We start from the raw sequence: 24,108 nt of genomic DNA, 5'->3' as shown, positions 1-24,108 counted from the left end.
TTAAATTGGCTACGTTCAAATGATAGCTAATAACCAATCAATAAAAATAATAAACATAGGCAAGATGGGGCAGGCCGTTACTGTTGTGCCTCGGGGCGCCCTCATCCCTAAATCTGCTCCTGCTCAAGTAAGGCCACAACCGCGGGGGAAACAGTTTAACATGAATCTAAGATTATTTGTGTATTTAGGGTTACAATATTTCACTATGGTTGTTTCATGTGATTGCATTACATGGTACGCGAGAGGAGGTATTACGTCTGGCTCAAACAAGAATTCATATACAGTATCAATATTCATTAAAGATAAGATATGTTTATTTATCTTCACCACTTATACTACCATTATTTTTAGATGCTATGCGCCCATAGATTTACCCTCTTTCTCTTGTTTTATTGATCTTTGGGTCTTTTTTTGGAGGGAAAACCTGTGTATTCTTAGGTTTCTAGTTCTACATCTGGTATGCCCTAGTGTCCACTGTACAGTAGACACTTTATAAATACTAGGAGATGAGCGGGTTCGGTTCCTCGGGATCCGAACCTCCCCGAACTTCACCCATTTTACACGGTTCCGAGGCAGCCTCGGATCTTCCCGCCTTGCTCGGTTAACCCGAGCGCGCCCGAACGTCATCATCCCGCTGTCGTATTCTCGCGAGATTCGTATTCTATATAAGGAGCCGCGCATCGTCGCAATTTTCACTCGTGCTTTGGAGATGATAGCGAGAGGACGTGGCTGCGTTCTCTCAGTTTCTGTGTTCAGTGTGCTGCAAATATCTGTGCTCAGTGTGCTGCAAATATCTGTGCTCAGTGTGCTGAAAATATCTACGTTCTCTGCCTGAAAAACGCTCCATATCTGTGCTGCATTGTAGTATATAGTAGGACGACAGTGCAGAATTTTGCTGACCACCAGTATATATATAGCAGTACGATACAGTAGTCCATTGCTCTACCTCTGTGTCGTCAAGTATACTATCCATATCTGTGCTGCATTGTAGTATATAGTAGGAGGACAGTGCAGAATTTTGCTGACCACCAGTATATATATAGCAGTACGGTATAGTAGTCCACTGCTCTACCTCTGTGTTGTCAAGTATACTATCCATCCATACCTGTGCTGCATTTTAGTTGTGCGCAGTATATAGTAGGAGGACAGTGCAGAATTTTGCTGACCACCAGTATATATATAGCAGTACGGTACAGTAGTCCATTGCTCTACCTCTGTGTCGTCAAGTATACTATCCATATCTGTTCTGCATTGTAGTTGTGCGCAGTATATAGTAGGAGGACAGTGCAGAATTTTGCTGACCACCAGTATATATATAGCAGTACGGTACAGTAGTCCATTGCTCTACCTCTGTGTCGTCAAGTATACTATCCATCCATACTTGTGCTGCATTTTAGTTGTGCGCAGTATATAGTAGGAGGACAGTGCAGAATTTTGCTGACCACCAGTATATATATAGCAGTACGGTACAGTAGTCCATTGCTCTACCTCTGTGTCGTCAAGTATACTATCCATCCATACTTGTGCTGCATTTTAGTTGTGCGCAGTATATAGTAGGAAAACAGTGCAGAAGTTTGCTGACCACCAGTATATATATAGCAGTACGGTACAGTAGTCCATTGCTCTACCTCTGTGTCGTCAAGTATACTATCCATATCTGTGCTGCATTGTAGTTGTGCGCAGTATATAGTAGGAGGACAGTGCAGAATTTTGCTGACCACCAGTATATATATAGCAGTACGGTACAGTAGGCCATTGCTATTGATATATTACTGGCATATAATTCCACACATTAAAAAATGGAGAAGAAAAATGTGGAGGGTAAAATAGGGAAAGATCAAGATCCACTTCCACCTCGTGCTGAAGCTGCTGCCACTAGTCATGGCCGAGACGATGAAATGCCATCAACGTCGTCTGCCAAGGCCGATGCCCAATGTCATAGTAGAGAGCATGTAAAATCCAAAAAACAAAAGTTCAGTAAAATGACCCAAAAATCAAAATTAAAAGCGTCTGATGAGAAGCGTAAACTTGCCAATATGCCATTTACGACACAGAGTGGCAAGGAACGGCTGAGGCCCTGGCCTATGTTCATGGCTAGTGGTTCAGCTTCACATGAGGATGGAAGCACTCATCCTCTCGCTAGAAAACTGCAGTGCCACTCCTAGATGGGCCAGGTGTTTGTGTCGGCCACTTGGGTCGCTTAGCTTAGCCATCCAGCGACCTTGGTGCACCTCTTGTTTTCTTTGCATCATGTGCTGTTTGGGTACTATTTTTTAAATCTGCCATCCTGTCTGACACTGCAGTGCCACTCCTAGATGGGCCAGGTGTTTGTGTCAGCCACTTGGGTCACTTAGCTTAGCCATCCAGCGACCTGGGTGCACCTCTTTTTTTCTTTGCATCATGTGCTGTTTGGGGACTATTTTTTAAATCTGCCATCCTGTCTGACACTGCAGTGCCACTCCTAGATGGGCCAGGTGTTTGTGTCGGCCACTTGGGTCGCTTAGCTTAGTCATCCAGCGACCTCGGTGCAAATTTTAGGACTAAAAATAATATTGTGAGGTGTGAGGTGTTCAGAATAGACTGGAAATGAGTGGAAATTATGGTTATTGAGGTTAATAATACTATGGGATCAAAATGACCCCCAAATTCTATGATTTAAGCTGTTTTTGAGGGGTTTTTGTAAAAAAACACCCGAATCCAAAACACACCCGAATCTTACAAAAAAATTTCAGGGAGGTTTTGCCAAAACGCGTTCGAATCCAAAACACGACCGCGGAACCGGATCCAAAATCAAAACACAAAACCCGAAAAATTTCCGGTGCACATCACAAATACATATATATATATATATATATATATATAAAGAGAAATACAGTTGTATGTAACTAATAAGAGGGTTTCCAACTAACTCACCCCTGCATGCGAGGGGGGCAAGTTGCCATTGCAATGGGGCAGAAGTGACGGCAACGGTAGCAAAACTCAACCCACTCATGTAATGATCTCATCCTGGACTTGCTGATTTTTGTGCAAAGCTCTAAAATGGCTACAAACAAAAATCAGCAAGTCCTGAGCTACTGTAAGTGCCTAATTAAATCGACCCTATGGTCTGTCAGTCACCTTACAAGTAACAGAACAACTGTACTGTTGTTAGATGTGGTGGCTGCTGCTGCTGGTGGTCACACTGTCACACACACCGTTGGCCTCTTGTGAGAGGTAAGAAATGAAGTGCTCTGCACTGGCTGGTTCTGACCAGTCTCCACATCAGAACGCTGCAGCTACCTGAAGTGAATAGCAGCCCACATCCTGTCTCCCTGCATACGATGTGTGTCCCGGCCAGTCTGTCAACACACAAAGGGGCCTATTCATGAAGTAGTGAAAAGGGTGGAGATGTGAGCCAGTGGAGAAGTTGCCAAATGGCAACCAATCACCATCAAAGTAACATTTAAAATTTGTATACTATACAATTGTACGGAGCAGCTGATTGGTTGCCATGGGCAACTTCTCCACATGCTCACTTCTCCACTCTTTTCACTGCTTCGTGAATAGACCCCTGTGTCTGGGGCTGCACTATGAGCAGACAGCTGATTTGAAGAGTTACTAATCATCACCCTTCATTTGTACTGCAGCTCCCCGCCGGCCAGAACGACGTCTCCTAATATCTGTTCAAAAACAAATTAATACTTAGGAGAAACCTTGTAGACATGCTTGAGTTTATCGTGTTTAATTTGTTGATGGCAATTATCATGCTGTTTTTCATAGATTGTCTCCTACCTGTTCTGTAAGGAGAAGCAGCATCAATTCTCATCAAGCAACACACATTTCAATTAATTTCCATTAAACAATTTGAATACTAAGGGCTATCAGCAATTAGTATTTGCTGATGGAAAGAATTACTTTGTCTTTACAGATTTGTTTAAAAAAAAACACAACAGGTAAAAGTGTATACAGCTTGAATTTCACCAGTTTTTTTTTCTACATACGTATCTTTTAAAATTAATACGTGACCCATAATTTCATAATTAAACTTAACTATATTTTTCCACTATTTTGACAATCTTTTGGAAAAATTTTAGGTGCAGTCAAGCATATTCTGCATGTACAATCAAGAGAAGGTAGGCAAATATATGCCATAAGAACAGACTTACCGACTTTTCTCCGATGCCGGAGGGGCAGCCAGGTATGTATTACAGGGGTCGTGGCCTCATCATGGATGGGTGGTATGGGATACGTGGTGATTGTGTCATTATAGCCCTGCCCCCTGCTATCCAATGCCCTGATTTCCGGCATTGACTAACGGGGGTGGGGGCGGAACTACAGTCTGATGACGTGATTTAGTGCAAATCACATCATCGGCCTTCCCCCGAACCACCCACTATGAAGGGAGGCTGCAGGGGTGAAGCTGGATCCACAGGAGACTTGCCTACCTTTCCCATAGCCATATTAAGGGGGGGATGCAGGGCATACTGTACCCCGGGCCCCCCGGCCAAAGCACACTGATATCACTAGCTTTCCCTCTTAATGGGAGAGCCAGAATGCGAGCAGGACAGTATGCAGTGAAGGCAGAGACACAGGAGTATCAGGTTTCATGAGCTACTGACAGAGCATTCTGACCAGAGGAGAGATAAGAGGGGGAGAGAGCTGTAAGTGACACAAGAATCCCAGCTTCTCTTCCTACCATCTGGGTGTCTGAGCCCTGTGTAAACTGTTATGCAACTAAACCATTTGGGTCTAGAGATAGACACACACAGAGAGTCCTCCTGAGGCCTGTCTCAGTGTGTAAGTAGTACAGAGGCCGATGCTATTCTTGCATGTGACAAGATAAATTATTTAATTTTTCTATGTGTATTTTAAGGTCATTTAAGTTGTCTTTATTCCACTACAAGAAAAGTTTATAAAATAATTGTCTTTCAATTAGGTGGAGCTACTGTATAAACAGTACCCAGGCATTATTAAACTATTAGTTTAAAACTAATATAAACCATTGGTTTAAATTTAATATACACAATCTGTACCTCCCACCATGACCCTGAGGAGAATTCTTGACACCTAGGTTCAGAATCCACCCATTATCCAGGAGAAGTCTGGTTGAGAAACCAATGTTCTCCAACAACTGCTCCCTGGACAGTGCCTTTATCAGAACATTGTCCAGGTATGGAATTATGGCCCTCATTCCGAGTTGTTCGCTCGCAAGGCGAATGTAGCAGAGTTACACACGCTAAGCCGCCGCCTACTGGGAGTGAATCTTAGCTTCTTAAAATTGCGACCGACGTACGCGCAATATTGCGATTACAAACGAGTTAGCAGTTTCAGAGTAGCTCCAGACTTACTCTGCCTGTGCGATCATTTCAGTGCTTGTCGTTCCTGGTTGACGTCACAAACACACCCAGCGTTCGCCCAGGCACTCCCACCGTTTCCCCGGCCACTCCTGCGTTTTTTCCGGAAACGGTAGCGTTTTCAGCCACACGCCCCTGAAACGCCGTGTATCCGCCCAGTAACACCCATTTCCTGTCAATCACATTACGATCGCCGGAGCGAAGAAAAAGCCGTGAGTAAAAATACTTTCTTCATAGTAAAGTTACTTGGCGCAGTCGCAGTGCGAACATTGCGCATGCGTACTAAGCGGATTTTCACTGCGATGCGATGAAAAATACCGAGCGAACAACTCGGAATGAGGGCCAATGTTCACTCCTTGTTTGTGGAGCAGAATCATCATCTCTGCCATCACTTTGGCAAACACCCTCAATGCCATGGAGAGACCAAATGGCAGGGCCTGCAGAGCAAACCGTAGGTAAGCCTGATGAGGCGGCCAGATCGGAACATGAAGGTACGCATCCTTGATATCCAGAGACACTTGGAATTCCCCCTCCTCCAGACCTGAGATCACTGCTCTCAGAGACTCCAACTTGAACACTCGTACTGTCAAAGTCGAAAAATATCATAATGCATATGCCTTGTACTAACCCCATGCACATGCCCGCTGCTCGTGCACTCAGTCCGCCGTGCGTGCATATATCCGCAAGTTGCGTAAGATCGCTCCGGCGATCATGCGCATGATATGGGTATTTACGGCGGAGTTTGTGAGCGTGTAGCGTGTTATTAGAACATTGCATATTTAACCCAAATAGCGTATATTGTAGATATAGTCCCCCTAGACCATGTCAGCGAGTATTATTAGTTTAAACAGTTCCTGGACAGAGAGATTCGCCTTTGCATGATAGGAAGGGTCAGATAAATGTTGGAAGGTGATGTCTAGTATCCAGCTGCAGGGTATTTTGAGGGTAACATTCCGGTGTTAGTTAGAGAAAGATCGCTTGTTCCTGCGTATAGTTATGTACAAAAGTAGATTATGAACATTAACTGTATTTACTGTAAATTACATATGCGGCGGGAATCCGGAGGATACCACCCACAAGAGCAGTTGGAAGGGACATCGCCCACCTTTTCAAATCCACCTATGACCTTTGCTGTAATGTGGAGACATATCTCTGTGTCCAATGAACAATGAGATTACAGTGACCATTGTATTGTGTATGCATGTTGTGTATAAAAGGACCATTGTTGCCTGGCCGGTCAGAAGACTCTAAACGCTTTCTGTATGACCAGCGGAGGACCGAGTTCGGGTTGCGCTTGCGAATATTCTCACGTACGTACATTCTCTGTAGCCATTATTTCTGTTTAGATTTACTTGTTAGCCTGTAGTGTATAAACTGTATTGTTTTACCTTTTTTGGAATCAATCCACGGAGGCCTTAGAACCCTGTGGTTTCAACTACAAACAGTGTTGTGTTTTCACTTTCCTGCATGGGCTTTAAAGTAGTTTAACCTGTTTAAGGTGTATAAGCATTGTTAAGGTGTACGCACTGCGGATACTTTGTATCGCCAGCGCTACTTAATGTTTAAAAGTATAACATTGTTGCAGTACTTTGCTGCCAAAGGTTTAAAGTATAAGCATATCATTACATTGTATCCTTAACAAGGTTTAAAGGTTATCCATTGTGTGAGCGCTCGCTGTGTGTACTCCGTACACTCAGCGCAGCGTGCGTACGCCAAGTGCATACCACGTGCAGGACTCTGTACGCAAATAGCGTACAAAGTGCGTAGCACGTGCACGTAGTCTAGCGGCCATAGCGGCTCAACGGTAATAGTGTACAAAGGGGTATAGCTTTGCAGTCTAAGATAATACCGACATTATCAGTAAGTACGGGTTCAACGACTTGAGGTTCAGAATCGGTCTTACCAAACTATCCGGTTTTGGTATTACAAACAAGCTGGAATAGTAACCCTTGTTTTGTAGATGAGGTGGCACTGAAACAATGACCTGGGTCTGTAACAGTTTTTGAATGGCGTCCTGTAAGGTTATTCTTGCCTCTTGTGAAACTAGTAAGCCTGATTTGAAGAATCTGTGAGGTGGGAGTTCCTGGAACTCCAGTCTGTAGCCCTGGGATATAAGGTCTTTGACCCAGGGATCCTGGCTTTGATCCTGTCCAGATGTGACTGAAGAATTTTAGCCAGGCTCCCACCTGCCTGTCTTCCAGGCATCGCAGTCTACCATCATGCAGAAGGTTTGGAGGAAGCAGAGCCTAAGCCTTGTCTCTTTGAACCAGCAGTTGCTGGTTTGCGTGATTTTCCTTTAGCACTTCTGACTGCGGTAGAAGAACCTCTGGCCTTGCCCCTAATCTTGGCAGTCCGAAAGGACTGTAAATTGGGTCATGAGTAGGCCTTCCTAGCTGGTAGAGCTGCAGAAGGTAGGTAAGTGGACTTAGCCGCAGTAGCTCGGGTAATCCATTTGTCGAGTTCATCTCCAAATAAGGCCTCACCTGTGAAAGGCAGGCCTTCCACGCCTTTCCTGGAGTCCGCATCAACAGTCCACTGATGTAGCCATAATCCCCTGCATGCTGACACTGCCATAGATGTAGTGCGTGCATTAACCAAACCTTTCTCCTTTATGGCTTCCACCATAAAATTTGCAGAGTCTTGTACATGTTGCAGGATTAAAGCAATTTCCTCTTGAGGTAAGGCAGAGGTTCCCAAAACACGGTCAGGTATTTTAATTGAGGTGTTAAACACCTTACCTCAGAGGTCCTCAAGGCACCCCAACAGTCCAGGTTTTAGTTATATCCATGGCTCAGCACAGATGGTTAGATCAAATTGACTAAGGTGCTAATTAAGTCACCTGAGGTCAAGCATGGATACATTTAATAACAGTACCGTTGGGGTGCCTTGAGGACCGCGTTTGGGAACCTCTGAGGTAAGGTGTCTAACCTTAACACATTTAGCAATGGCTCGTGTAATCCACCCAAATGCTATAGTGGGTCTCTGGGCCACCCCAGTAGCAGTGTACAAAGATTTGAGTATAGTCTCAATCTTGCGATCAGCTGCATCTTTTAGGGAGGCTGCACCAGAGACAGGCAATACAATTTTACGTGAGAGCCTAGAGACCAACGCATCTACTATCAGTGGATTTTCCCATTTTTTCCTATCCTCAGGAGGAAAAGGAAAAGATGATAACAACTAGAGATGTGCACCGGAAATTTTTCGGGTTTTGAGTTTTGGTTTTGGATTCAGTTCCGCGGCCGTGTTTTGAATTCGGACGCGTTTTGGCAAAGCCTCCCTGAAAAATTTTTGGCGGATTCGGGTGTTTTTTTACAAAAAACCCTCAAAAACAGCTTAAATCATAGAATTTGGGGGTCATTTTGATCCCATAGTATTATTAACCTCAATAACCATAATTTCCACTCATTTTCAGTCTATTCTGAACACCTCACAATATTATTTTTAGTCCTAAAATTTGCACCGAGTTCGCTGGATGACTAAGCTAAGCGACCCAAGTGGCCGACACAAACACCTGGCCCATATAGGAGTGGCAATGCAGTGTCAGACAGGATGGCAGATTTAAAAAATAGTCCCCAAACAGCACATGATGCAAAGAAAAAAAGAGGTGCACCAAGGTCGCTGGATGGCTAAGCTAAGCGACCCAAGTGGCCGACACAAACACCTGGCCCATCTAGGAGTGGCACTGCAGTGTCAGGCAGGATGGCAGATTTAAAAAATAGTCCCCAAACAGCACATGATGCAAAGAAAAAAAGAGGCGCAATGAGGTAGCTGTGTGACTAAGCTAAGCGACCAAAGTGGCCGACACAAACACCTGGCCCATCTAGGAGTGGCACTGCAGTGTCAGGCAGGATGGCAGATTTAAAAAATAGTCCCCAAACAGCACATGATGCAAAGAAAAAAAGAGGCGCAATGAGGTAGCTGTGTGACTAAGCTAAGCGACCCAAGTGGCCGACACAAACACCTGGCCCATCTAGGAGTCGCACTGCAGTGTCAGACAGGATGTCAGATTTAAAAAATAGTCCCCAAACAGCACATGATGCAAAGAAAAAAAGAGGTGCACCAAGGTCGCTGGATGGCTAAGCTAAGCGACACAAGTGGCCGACACAAACACCTGGCCCATCTAGCAGTGGCACTGCAGTGTCAGGCAGGATGGCACTTCAAAAAAAAATAGTCCCCAAACAGCACATGATGCAAAGAAAAATGAAAGAAAAAAGAGGTGCAAGATGGAATTGTCCTTGGGCCCTTCCACCCACCCTTATGTTGTATAAACAGGACATGCACACTTTAACCAACCCATCATTTCAGCGACAGGGTCTGCCACACGACTGTGACTGAAATGACTGGTTGGTTTGGGCCCCCACCAAAAAAGAAGCAATCAATCTCTCCTTGCACAAACTGGCTCTACAGAGGCAAGACGTCCACCTCCTCCTCATCGTCCGATTCCTCACCCCTTTCACTGTGTACATCCCCCTCCTCACAGATTATTAATTTGTCCCCACTGGAATCCACCATCTCAGGTCCCTGTGTACTTTCTGGAGGCAATTGCTGGTGAATGTCTCCACCGAGGAATTGATTATAATTCATTTTGATGAACATCATCTTCTCCACATTTTCTGGAAGTAACCTTGTACGCCGATTGCTGACAAGGTGAGCGGCTGCACTAAACACTCTTTCGGAGTACACACTGGAGGGGGGGCAACTTAGGTAAAATAAAGCCAGTTTATAATAAATAAAGTGCAAAAAAGTCCAATAAAAGTCCAATAAAGTGCAAAAGCCTGATGAGGGGAATTACCTGACTCAGGCTGGCAGTGTCTGAACTGACTTCACGTGTGGCAAGTTCAAAGGGTTGCAGAACCTTGCACAACATTGAAATCATTCTCCACTGCGCTTGAGTCAGGTGCATTCCCCCTCCTTTGCCTATATCGTAGGCAGATGTATAGGCTTGAATGGCCTTTTGCTGCTCCTCCATCCTCTGAAGCATATAGAGGGTTGAATTCCACCTCGTTACCACCTCTTGCTTCAGATGATGGCAGGGCAGGTTCAGGACTGTTTGCTGGTGCTCCAGTCTTCGGGACGCGGTGGCTGAATGCCGAAAGTGGCCTGCAATTCTTCGGGCCACCGACAGCATCTCTTTTTTTTTTTTTTTTTTTTTTTTTTTTTTAATATTTATTTATTCGAATTTTCCATATACATCAGAGAGTAAACATTGCAGAACAATCAGACATTGTACAATAACCATTACAGCCCTGGTGGGCGTGAGATCACAATAAAGGTAACCATTAATAAAGGAAATATATGCGTAGGACACCGTCATTCCGCGTATCATTATATGTTCCCATGTGGTTTAGCAGGAGCCTGAATTGTGATCGCTCCATCGTCTGACCATCCATAACAGTTGAAATGTTACAGTATAAAACATAATATACCAATTGGACAGAAAAAAAAAAAAGACAGAAGGGTGATGGTAAGACAAAGGGGAAAGGGAGGGGAGGGAGGGGGGAGAGAGGTATCCTAGACTTATGTTGTAAGGTACAGTCTATACCAGTGCAAGCGTATTAATCTACTTTTGTCGCCTTTTTGGTTGGATAGGCTCATAGTCGTTGAAAACTTTAGTTATATGTTGCTGAGTCTCCAAGTCAAGAGTATTTATGAATGGAGCCCATTTAGTAAAGAATGATCTGACTCCATGCGCAAGGTCCTGGCAAACATATTTCCTTTCATAATACAATAATTGTAAAAGTTTGCATTTAACGTCTCCCAGTCTAGGAGCAGTTTTTTTAATCCAGTGGAGCAATATACATTTCTTACACACCGCTAGTAGAGTGATTAATAAAGGTAAGATATTTTTCTTATTCCTGCCCAGGTCCCAATTGGAGAAATTAATACCCAGACAGGCAGCTGGGTCTGGACAGAGATGGAGATGAAGCATATCATTAGTAAATCGTATGACTTTACACCAAAACTGCCTAAGTTTGTAGCAATCCCACATACAATGCATAAAATCTGCTTTAACAGCTGTACATTTTCCACATTCACCAAGTTCTCCCTTGACCATATGTCTACGTTGATATGGGGTGATATATGCCCTATGTATAGTGCGAATATGTACCTCTTGCAAATAAGCAGATTTTAATATTTTCAGAGAGAGGGAGGAGGAAGCTGTCAAATCTAGTAATGTGGTCAGTAGAGGAATATCTGTTTTCCATTTTGATACCAATATCTCCCATTGTTTACGGCTATTAAAGGTAATAAGCAGGGCGTATAAATGTTTCACTTTATAGTTAGTGTTTAAAAGAAAGTAGAACAATTTCTCCAAAGAATCGATCTGGGCTATTGTGATTTGTGTTGTATGTAGTAGGAAGGGGGTTACTTTCTTTTTCATCAAGAAATGGCGGACTTGTAGGAACATGAATAGATGTGAGTTAGGTAACGAGAAGTGATTAGCTAACGTTTCAAAAGAAGCCAGATGGCCTCCCGGGTCAAAGACCTTGTAAGATAGATCCAGCCCCTTGGAACGCCACATTTTAAACCAAGGATTTGTTAGCGATGGGGAAAAGGAGGGATTACCCCATAAGGGGATGAAGGACGTAGTGTATGAGTCACTGTTGCAATGTTTATTAACTGCGATCCAAGTCTTGTGTGTATCTGCAAATAAGATATGAGTGCGTATTTCTGTGGGTATAAGGGAGGGTGGTGATTGTAGAAGGGCACTAGGTGAATAGGGTGCGAAAACTTCCATATCGAGAGATAGGTCAGTGTAATGAGATTTGGATAATATCCAATCTTGGATGTATCTAAAGATAACAGCGTGTGAATACATCTTTAAATCGGGATAACCCATCCCCCCCTCCTTCCTGGGCAGTATAAGTTTGGCCTTCGAAATCCTGGGGCGCTTGCCCTGCCAGAGAAATTTGGAAAATAAGGCATCTATTTTTTGCATGTCAGACTTTACCAACACAGTAGGCAACATCTGCATACAATAGAACAGCTTAGGGAAGAGAATTGAATGTATAACAGTTAGACGGCCCAGAAGGGATAGAGGAAGGTCTCTCCATGCCTCCATTTTCGTTGCTAATTTTGCTATTATAGGGTGAAAATTAGCCGAGTATAGCTTTTTTAAATCAGAACAAATTTGTATGCCCAAATATTTAATCTGTGACAATGCAATTGAAAAGGGGAAGGAAGGATCGGTCTGCAAGTCAGGGGGTATCTTACCCAGAGGTAGTATCTCTGATTTGGACAAATTGACTCGGTATCCTGAAACCAAGCCAAAAGAGTGTAGCAGATGTAGTAGAGCTGGCAAAGAGCGTTGAGGATTAGATAGAAAGATAAGAGTGTCATCTGCAAACAAGCTCACCCTCAGTTCCTCAGCTCCTACTCCTATACCAGTTATTAAAGGGGACGATCTTATTGCCACTGCTAATGGTTCTATTGCAATGGCAAACAAAAGGGGCGATAAAGGGCATCCTTGTCTCGTGCCTCTTTGTAGAGTGAATGCAGGAGAAAAGAGTCCATTGCAGACTACCTGGGAGTTAGGAGTAGAGTAGAACAGGCGGATAATATCAATGAATTGAGTAGGGAAGCCAAATTTTTCTAAAGTGCGGAACAGGTGAGGCCATAATACAAGATCGAAGGCCTTTTCCGCATCTAACGTGATTAGAATTGAAGGGGAAGAAGATGGGGTTACGACAGTAGCTTGATGTATTGCAGCTAGGACTCTTCGCACGTTCACTACTGAATGCCTCCCAGTTATAAACCCCGTTTGGTCTTTGTGGATTATAAGGGGCAAAATGGGTTTCAATCTTTCAGCTAAAATTTTTGTAAAAAGCTTATAATCAGAATTTAGCAGCGAAATAGGTCTGTATGACCCGGGGAGGGCTAGATTTCTGCCTGCTTTCGGTAAAATTTTAATAAAGGCATCCGAGAAGTGAAGAGGAAGAGACCCAGTACTGATTATATGATTAAAGCATGCAGCTAAGGGTTGGGCAACCTGTGAGTCCAACATCTTGTAAAATTCGTTAGTATAGCCGTCAGGTCCTGGGGACTTGGCAAGTTTCAATTGTTTTATAGCTAATAAGATTTCTGCAGTGGTAATGGGTGCAGTTAAGGATGAACAAAGAGAGTCAGGGAGCTGAGGAAGTGAGAGCGAGTCCCAATAGGCAAAGGGAAATTGAGAAGAGGGGGAGGGAAGAGGGGGGTCAGTAGTAGTAGGAGAGGAGGTTAGATCAGGATTCTCTGCTGGTACAGAATAGAGGGTTTCATAGAAGGACTTCATGACTTCTGCAATTTGTTTATCTGAAGTGGTGAGAGATCCATCCGCTTGTAACAGCGGGTGGACCACAGACTGGCCCCTTGAACCCTGTAACAGGTTAGTCAAAAGCCGTCCTGTTTTATTACCAAATTTATAAAACTTAGCGTTAACTTGAAAGTGGTGGTGATCACCACTTTTTTGTAATAATTCACTGAAATGCAATTTGGCTGATAGGTAGGAAGTTTTATGTTCTGGGGAAGGGGATAATTTATAGGTCTGAAAGGCATTAGATAGATTAGCTTGCAGTTCTAGGTAGGAGGCATTACGTTGTTTTTTAAGGGAAGACACATAGGCAATCAATTTACCCCTAATTACAGTCTTGGCAGCCTGCCAGAAGACTGTGGGATTGGAACTCGCATATGCCTCATTCTCACTCAGATACTCCCCCCACCAAGTCTCCAGTTGAGACTTCAGATATTGAGATTGCACTAAGTGGGAAGGGAATCTCCAAGTGGGAACAGAGCTCCCCGTCTTTCCAAAACTCACCACCATGTGAACCAAACCATGATCCGCTACAACAGGGGGCTCCATTTCCACCGATTCTATTCTCGGAAAAAACTGTTCCGCTACCAGGATATAATCAATTCTTGACCACGTGTTATGAGTCAGAGAGAGGCATGAATATTCCCTCTCTATAGGGTGCGTAGCCCTCCAAGTGTCTATTAAGTTAAGTGTCTTAAGAAAAAAAGGTATACCAATTTTAGGCAGTGTCATTTCTCGTTTCGGAGGGGGAGTCCTGTCCAGGAAGGAAGATGAGAGTAAGTTAAAGTCACCGCAGACTACCAATGTGGCAGGATCCAAAACATGCAATCTTGCTATCAGGGAGGTGAAGAAGGTTTTGCTATATACATTTGGTGCATAGATATTGCATATATGAAAGACCACACCTCGGAAATCTAGCTTCACTATTAAAACCCTGCCCTCCGTATCAGAATCCATATTAGACACATTAATATTTAGGGATTTCTTAGCTAATATCACCACACCCCGTGATTTATTATTATAGGATGAAGAACCCAATACTCCCCAGCCCATCATGTTCAATTTTTTAACCTCTTCGGGCTGTAGATGTGTTTCTTGCAGGCAGATTACATCTATCATATGTTTATTTAAATATGTCAAGAGACGCCGCCTTTTGGCAGGAGTGTGTATACCCCGTACATTAAGAGACCCAACCTTAAGAGACATCATAACACAGGTAGGGAATCATCACTCTAAACACCAGCACTTTTAAACCTAGTCTAGGAAGGGATGGGGAGGGATCACACATGAGGGACAAGCAGACATTAAAAATAAAAACATATAAACCGATAAAGAACATAAGAAAAACAGATACAAGCCACCATGAGCAGCAACTATTCATCTTCCACTTAGACTTCCAGTGGGAATCCAGGCCTCGTGCAGCCAGTGCTCCGAGGGCTGAATTCTGTAGTAACGACAATGAAAATAAGACCCTACGGCTCGGTCTCCGCTCAGAACACCACTCCTTGTAACTATTAACCATTTGTCCCTATCTACTCAGGGCACGGACTTAAGCACATTGAAACTCAGGGATACAACATATTGCTTTAGATAACAACGTAAAGGAACAATAATGTGTCAGCATATGAGCAGTAAATTTTACTGGTGCGTTATTACTCAGGGGACAGTTTGTTTGTTGGTTTGTTTGATTTCTCGTTATCGCCCCTTATAGACAAATGCAGCCTGACTTGACTCAGTCATCTGGGGCCTGGGACAGATCCATATTATTTCTCCCCTCAGCTTCCTCTTTGAGAAATGCCTCCGCGTCAGCAGGTGTGGTAAACTCGGAAAATTCTGCACCAGTGTAGATGCGTAGGCGCGCCGGGAATAGCATCATGAATCTTCGGTTAGATTTAGCAAGCATGGAACAGATTGGGGAAAAGGCACGTCGCAGTCTCGATAGCTCGACAGAAAAGTCTTGGAAAATACGTAGAGAATGCCCTTCCCATAAAATAGGGTTATATTTGCGGGACGCCTTCCAAATCGCCAATGTATGCAGATAGTTCAATATCTTAAAGATCACCACTCTTGGACGTTGAGAAGAGTCTCTGTCCAGATCTCCCAAACGGTGCACTCTTTCAATCACCATGTCAGCACAGTCCCTGTCTATCTTTAACAGAGCGGGGAGTGTAGTATGGACAAAGTGCTCTAAGGCGGCCCCTTTAAGTGTTTCAGGCAGGCCAATGATTCTTAAATTATTTCTTCTGGTTCTGTTTTCGATGCTATCTATCTTCTCTGATAGACGTTTATTATCTAGAACCAGAGCGGAGATAGTTTTCTGTAGCCCTGTTACATTGTCAGTGTTGTCACTAATGCGCTGCTCAGCTTCAGTCATCCTGCCAGCCAAGTTTTTTATCTGTGTTGTTATGTCCACCACAGCTTTTTGCAATAATGGCGCCATTGCCTCCTGCAACGCCAGTACCATGTCCTCATGTGCAGAGGAGTGTGTAGGTATACTAGATTTAGAGTCCCCCGTGCTAGCCGCCGCTGCAATGGGTTTTTTACTGACCGGAGTTCCAGGGGCTGTATCGGCGTCCGGCGCCATGTTGTGTTCCCCCCTGCGCTTCTCCTGTCTCGGTGGCTGTGGCGGAAGGAGCGTCTTCGGGGCGGCTGGTGACGCTAAAAATTTCTCCATAGTCTCCTCTGTCCGTCGAGGGGACCGGGAGCGGTGTTTCCCCGATGCTGACAGCGTGTTTGCGGTAAGGGGTCAGTGTTGAGAGCGGAGCCGCGAGGAGAAGCTGCTCACTCTCCCATGCCGGAACCGGAAGTCCACCGACAGCATCTCTTGCACGCCCCTGTCGTTTTTTAAATAATTCTGCACCACCAAATTCAATGTATGTGCAAAACATGGGACGTGCTGGAATTTGCCCACATGTAATGCACGCACAATATTGGTGGCATTGTCTGATGTCACAAATCCCCAGGAGAGTCCAATTGGGATAAGCCATTCTGCGATGATGTTCCTCAGTTTCCGTAAGAGGTTGTCAGCTGTGTGCCTCTTATGGAAAGCGGTGATACAAAGCGTAGCCTGCCTAGGAACGAGTTGGCGTTTGCGAGATGCTGCTACTGGTACCGCCGCTGCTGTTCTTGCTGCGGGAGGCAATACATCTACCCAGTGGGCTGTCACAGTCATATAGTCCTGAGTCTGCCCTGCTCCACTTGTCCACATGTCCATGGTTAAGTGGACATTGGGTACAACTGCATTTTTTAGGACACTGGTGACTCTTTTTCTGACGTCTGTGTACATTTTTGGTATCGCCTGCCTAGAGAAATGGAACCTAGATGGTATTTGGTACTGGGGACACAGTACCTCAATCAAGTCTCTAGTTGCCTGTGAATTAACGGTAGATACCGGAAACACGTTTCTCACCACCCAGGCTGCCAAGGCCTGAGTTATCCGCTTTGCAGCAGGATGACTGCTGTGATATTTCATCTTCCTCGCAAAGGACTGTTGGACAGTCAATTGCTTACTGGAAGTAGTACAAGTGGTCTTCCGACTTCCCCTCTGGGATGACGATCGACTCCCAGCAGCTACAACAGCAGCGCCAGCAGCAGTAGGCGTTACACTCAAGGATGCATCGGAGGAATACCAGGCAGGAGAGGACTCGTCAGACTTGACAGTGACATGGCCTGCAGGACTATTGGCTTTCCTGTGTAAGGAGGAAATTGACACTGAGGGAGTTGGTGGTGTGGTTTGCAGGAGCTTGGTTACAAGAGGAAGGGATTTAGTGGTCAGTGGACTGCTTCCGCTGTCATCCAAAGTTTTTGAACTTGTCACTGACTTCTGATGAATGCGGTCCAGGTGACTTATAAGGGAGGATGTTCCTAGGTGGTTAACGTCCTTAACCCTACTTATTACAGCTTGACAAAGGTAACACACGGCTTGACACCAGTTGTCCGCATTTCTGTTGAAATAATTCCACACCAAAGAGGTGATTTTTTTTTGTATTTTGACTAGGCATGTCAATGGCCATATTTATCCCACGGACAACAGGTGTCTCCCCGGGTGCCTGACTTAAACAAACCACCTCACCATCAGAATCCTCCTTGTCAATTTCCTCCGCAGCGCCAGCAACACCCATATCCTCATCCTGGTGTACTTCAACAGTGACATCTTCAATTTGACTATCAGGAACTGGACTGCGGGTGCTCCTTCCAGCACTTGCAGGGGGTGTGCAAATGGGGGAAGGCACCACCTCTTCCCGTCCAGTGTTGGGAAGGTCAGGCATCGCAACCGACACAATTGGACTCTCCTTGGGGATTTGTGATTTAGAAGAACGCACAGTTCTTTGCTGTGCTCTTGCCATCTTAACTCTTTTAAGTTTTCTAGCAGGAGGATGAGTGCTTCCATCCTCAGGTGAAGCTGAACCACTAGCCTTGAACATAGGCCAGGGCCTCAGCCGTTCCTTGCCACTCCGTGTCGTAAATGGCACATTGGCAAGTTTACGATTCTCCTCAGACGATTTTGATTTAGATTTTTGGGTAATTTTACTGAGCTTTATTTCTTGGGATTTTACATGCTCTCTACTATGACATTGGGCATCGGCCTTGGCAGACGACGTTGATGGCATTTCATCGTCTCGGCCATGACTAGTGGCAGTAGCTTCAGCACGAGTTGGAAGTGGATCTTGATCTTTCCCTATTTTACCCTCCACATTTTTGTTCTCCATTTTTTAATGTGTGGAATTATATGCCAGTAATATATCAATAGCAATGGCCTACTACTATATATACTGCGCACAACTGAAATGCACCACAGGTATGGATGGATAGTATACTTGACGACACAGAGGTAGGTAGAGCAGTGGCCTACTGTACCGTACTGCTATATATTATATATACTGGTGGTCAGCAAACTGTGCAAAACTAAAATGCACCACAGGTATGGATGGATAGTATACTTGACGACACAGAGGTAGGTAGAGCAGTGGCCTTCTGTACTGTACTGCTATAGATTATATATACCTGTGGTCAGCAAACTGTGCAATACTGAAATACACCACAGGTATGGATGGTATAGTATACTTGACGACACAGAGGTAGAGCAGTGGACTACTGTACCATACTGCTTTATATATAGTTATACTGGTGGTCAGCAAAATTCTGCACTGTCCTCCTACTATATACTACAATGCAGCACAGATATGGAGCGTTTTTCAGGCAGAGAACGTATAATACTGGTGGTCACTGGTCAGCAAAACTCTGCACTGTCCTCCTACTATATAATACTGCTGGTCCCCAGTCCCCACAATAAAGCAATTAGCACACTGAGCACAGATATGGAGCGTTTTTCAGGCAGAGTACGTAGATATTTGCACTTGCAGCACACTGAGCACAGATATTTGCAGCACACTGAGCACAGATATTTGCAGCACACTGAGCACAGATATTTGCAGCCCACTGAACATAGAAACTGAGAGGATGCCAGCAACGTCCTCTCACGATCATCTCCAATGCACGAGTGAAAAATGGCGGCGACGCGCGGCTCCTTTTATAGAATACGAATCTCGCGAGAATCCGACCGCGGGATGATGACGTTCGGGCGCGCTCGGGTTAACCGAGCAAGGCGGGAGGATCCGAGTTGCTCGGACCCGTGGAGAGAAAGGTGAAGTTCGGGCGGGTTCGGATCCCGAGGATCCGAACCCGCTCATCACTAATAACAACCATCTAGGAATTTGACATTTCTTATCTGGATTAACCCACGGTTCTTCAAACAGGGTATTTAGTTCCTTTGACACAGGAAAAGAGGCTAAGGATTTTTTCTTTATATTAAAGAAAGATTCCTCCCTCTCCTCTGTCACCTTATCAGGGATATTTAGAATTTCTCTGATAGCATCTATTAGAACCTCTACACCCTATGACAGAGTACCCTCCCCTACCTCTATGTCCACCTCACCTTCCTCCATTTCTGATCCTTCATTATCAGAGTCAGAATGAAGGATATGGGCCAAGGTACATTTTTGCAGACAAATGGGAGAAGACTGAGACGCTGGTCTGGGTACTGAGTCCTCATAAACTCAGCCATAGACTGCCTTAAGTATTGCGTCTCCTTCTCATTACTAGATAATTTTGTAGAAATGGTGGAAATCATTCCCCTAATGGAGTCCAGGCATGCTGGTTCTGCCCTAGTGGCCTGGAAAGGGATACTACACTGAGTACACACTAGTGAACCCCCTGGAGAAGATGAACACTGTGCCTTACATGAAATACACTCTTTGCCTGACATACTGCAGGAGTGATTGCACACACACAGGAAAAGGTTAAAAGCACAATTAACCCACAAAGAGGCCTTCCAGAGAGACACAAAGAAAGTATGGAACCAGCACACGGCACCCTTATCATTAATGCCAAGCTTAGCTGGGTCGCAGTCTAAGTACCTAGATTAGGGACTATGGGGGTCATTCCGAGTTGATGGCAGCAAATCTTTGCATCGCAAGCAGCGGAGTTTAGCCAAATGCGCACGCGCAAAGCACTGTATGCGCATGTGCAAAGTCAGCCGTGCAACATATGTGCAGAAATACAACCGCTTTTTGTGTTCACAGCCACGCATCAACAAAGAGGCGCGTTGAAGGCAGTGCGGGGAATGGCTTCGCTAGGTAGCGAAAAGGGGCGTTAAAGTGGATGTCATGTGGAGGAGTGTGCTAAAGTTATCAGGTGTGGTTTTCGCACCACTGCAAAGCTGCTCGTTGCCGGTACACACCAGGCGTTCGCACTTCGCAGCACAGGAGTAGGTTTAGGGCTGCGCACAGCTAGCGAACACTTGCTAAAGGTGCCTGACAGGGCATAGCTAGCTAATCATTGGCAATAGAATGCAGCTGATTGACAAGCTAATGCATCAACACTGCAATTATAGCTGTCGCACTCTCAGAGATGGTATATACATTTACACTCCCAGGAAATGTTTTTATGTTAAACTTTAGCAAATTAGGTTACACTGACAAGCAGCACACATGTGTATTATTAGCAAATACATGTGTATTGCCCATGTCCCACATGTCTGCTTTGTGTAAAAATTATGTGTATTTTGTAAGTGTAAAAACACAATTAATTACCTTAAAATGCAACATACATGCCATGTTTTCAAGATTCTGACATAAGTTTTGTGTTTCATATAACAACATTGCCAACATAATTCAGCCTAACCTATACTATTATTAACTGCTACTTTTCCTAATACATTGCTATGGATGAATTAGGTAACTTGTCAGTTATATTTAATCTGGCATGTTGCCCATAGTAACCAAACAACTTTGCGGCATTATATTGTGTAAGGAGCAACATACATGTTTAATTTTTTTACCATCATTTTGATATAAGCAAGATGCCCTGATTTTAATGAATTTACCAGCCATAAAAAAATATTTAAAAAAAAATAATATAAAAATTCTGTTTTTACACACAGCCACAATAATAAACACACCATTTCACAACAAAGTATATTTTGTAAAACTCATTTTACTATTTGTACAAATTATTTTTTTCAAACAAAATCAACAAACATGGCACAGCAACAAACACGTGCCAGTGCAACAAATAGGAAGACAGTACCCATTACTCAAGCACCCCCCCCCCCCATCTACTTCCCATCAAACAGAAAGAGAGACTGGTGTCATGACCCTGCCTGTGGAACATGTGGGTCAAAATAAGGAAGATTCTGGCCACAATACCCAAAACAAACTATCCAGACCCCAATATGAAGAGGAAGGTGGGACAAGTTCACAAGCTAATACCTAAAAGATAAGCCAGCAAACCACATTCAGCATGATGGAGTTTGGCATTCTAGTCCCCCAAGCCATTGATAATCCATTTTGGAACAGATTCAACATGGGATCTGGTAAATATGACCGCATCTGGAGAGAAATTATTTCTTTTTCTTTTTCCAGCCTGCCTGAAGTGGATGTTGTTCACTGCTCAGTCTGCGAACTGACCTTTGAGGGCCCTGCCCAGTGGGATCTGGTTCTGGGCAGGGGGTGGGCCAAGTGTTGGATCCTCCCTGACACTGTGGGCTAGGAGGCCAGCGAGTCTGTATTCCTTGGCCAATTGTGGCAGTGCCGTAACTAGATATGTGCGCTGTGTGCAAGGCACACAGCGCAGGATGACTTAGGGCGCAATCAGCCATCCTCTCCCACACCAAGCCGACGCTTATAGTGCAGCAACACCAGCCCCCTGCCACAGTGGCGCAGATCAGATCTCTTATAGATCCGATCTGCGGTGCACTGCTGCGCTCGAGTGTGCGGCTCCAGTCCTCACCGCATAGTACACACTGGCAGCATGGCGCCGAAGTTCACAGGACAGCTGAGCGACGGCTCAGCTGTCCAATAACATTTGTGGCAGCAGCAGCAGCCTGTGGGGAGGGAGGAGGGTCACTGGCAGCAGCGTCAGGCAGCGCGTGGAGCCGCCAAGCACACGGAGGATGTCTGTTGCTTGGAGCTCATCTGCTGTCTGTGTCCGTGGTCACAGCTCCCTGCCAGCCAGCCAGCCAGCCAAACAAACAGAATAAAGTCAGGCTGGCTGTATTACCCTCTATCTGCAATAAATTAATTTAGAATGTTAGGCATGTATGTGTGTGTATGTGTATATATATATATATATATATATATTCTGTACATCATGCCCTGCAGGTGCTGTTCACGCCGTCGCAAGAGGCTGCGCCTCCTTCACCATCGCACGCCCTTTCATTGTGCAATATTTAACCACTAACAAAGGAATGCAGGTAATACTCCATATAATACAAATCTTGAACCCCAGAAAGGCACGCAAGGGTTAAGGGGGCGTAGCCCCTTGCGATGGTGTGAAGAGCGCCCGTAGGGCGCGATGAAGCACCTAGTATATATATATATATATATATATATACACATATATATATATTATATATATATATACCCACAGTCACAGTATAATATATATATGTGTGTGTGCAAACAAATCTAGAAAACCACAGCACTCGCCACCCCAGAAGCGGGGTGCAATATCTGCACTCACCACTCATAGGGTGGGGTGCATGCAGCCCATGGCCACCAACCCAAATATATACAAACAGAAAGTTCAGCACTCACCATAGCAAGCTCACTTATCCTCACAACATCAATAAATAAATTATGGGGGTTTAGTTAGTGAATTGGCCAATGCACGGAAGCCTGCATACCGCTCGCCAAGGTACCCCACCTTCATGCAGGTCCTACACTATCACAAAGTCTCAAAAATTAAAACCTGGCAACTGTATCACACATAATATACTGCACACATGCCCACTATTGATGTTGTGAGGATAAGTGAGCTTGCTATGGTGAGTGCTGAACTTTGTGTGTGTGTGTGTGTGTGTGTGTGTGTGTGTGTGTGTGTGTGTGTGTGTGTATATATATATATTATTGTTATACCTATTATTGCTATTCTAGTGAGTCTTGAAAAAGGAGTGGACGATCCGAACCACATTGACCTGCAGATCTACAAATATACCAGATTTTTATTTCATTATACCTTATGCCTTGTGAGTTACGTTTGTATTCCGCCATTGGAGATATATATGTATAGACCTGTCAAAGACGGCGGCATATCATTCATGTAATTCATCCGCCTTTCTCTTTATTAGGGGCCAGACGGGGGGATTCTACCTGCCGTAATGTGACAAAAGGAGCTCTACCTGTCGTATTGTGTTAGAGGGGATTCTACCTGCTGTAATGTGTGACAGAGGTTCTACCTGGTGTAATGTGTGTAAGTGGCACTACTGTTTGGCGTAATTTGAATAATGGAGACTACTGTGTAACGTAATATGAATTGGCATAATTTTGTGGTCACGTCCCTTCCCCATGAAGCCACCCCTATATTTTTGGCGCACACCTACGATGCACACTGTCCCTATTTTTAATATTGGGGGGGGGGGGCGCCAATGCTGTTTCTTGTACACAGCGCTAAAATGTCTAGTTACGGCACTGAATTGTGGTGTTTAATTGTCCAGTTGTGTTGTTCAATTGTTGGACCGAGGAGGTGAGGTCGGCCATACCTTGGGGAACACAGGTGGTCAGGTCAGTGAGCCGTAAGGACATCTCACATACAGTACCTCCCGGGTCATCACGTCATGGAATTGGGTTTTTATAACTCCATGACTGGCTACAGTATTTCACTAAGAATCGCCGGGAGAGAGGGTTGGGTGGGGGTGCCAGTGTGGGGCTGGGCTGGTGGTATTTCCTGCCCCACACTGGAGGTGTCACTACCTCCCCCAGCCTCAGCCTCAGTGAGATGCCCCTCCTGTGACTCTCTGACATGCCCCTCCTGTGCTGTGTTTTGCAACAAAAAAATTGTAAAAAAAATAGTCTCAATTAAGACAATTATATAGAAAACACTTGACAATATATCTTTCGAAACGTACCTGCCAAGTCATGTGGCCATAGCATGTCAGGTGTGTCGGTGTCCGTTTCTGACACACCTGCCACCGCCTCATAGGAC

This window comes from Pseudophryne corroboree, chromosome 9, assembly GCF_028390025.1.
Source record: "Pseudophryne corroboree isolate aPseCor3 chromosome 9, aPseCor3.hap2, whole genome shotgun sequence".
Taxonomy (NCBI): Eukaryota; Metazoa; Chordata; class Amphibia; order Anura; family Myobatrachidae; genus Pseudophryne; species Pseudophryne corroboree.
The sequence above is the reverse complement of the archived record's forward strand: the minus strand, read 5'-3'. Positions refer to the sequence as shown.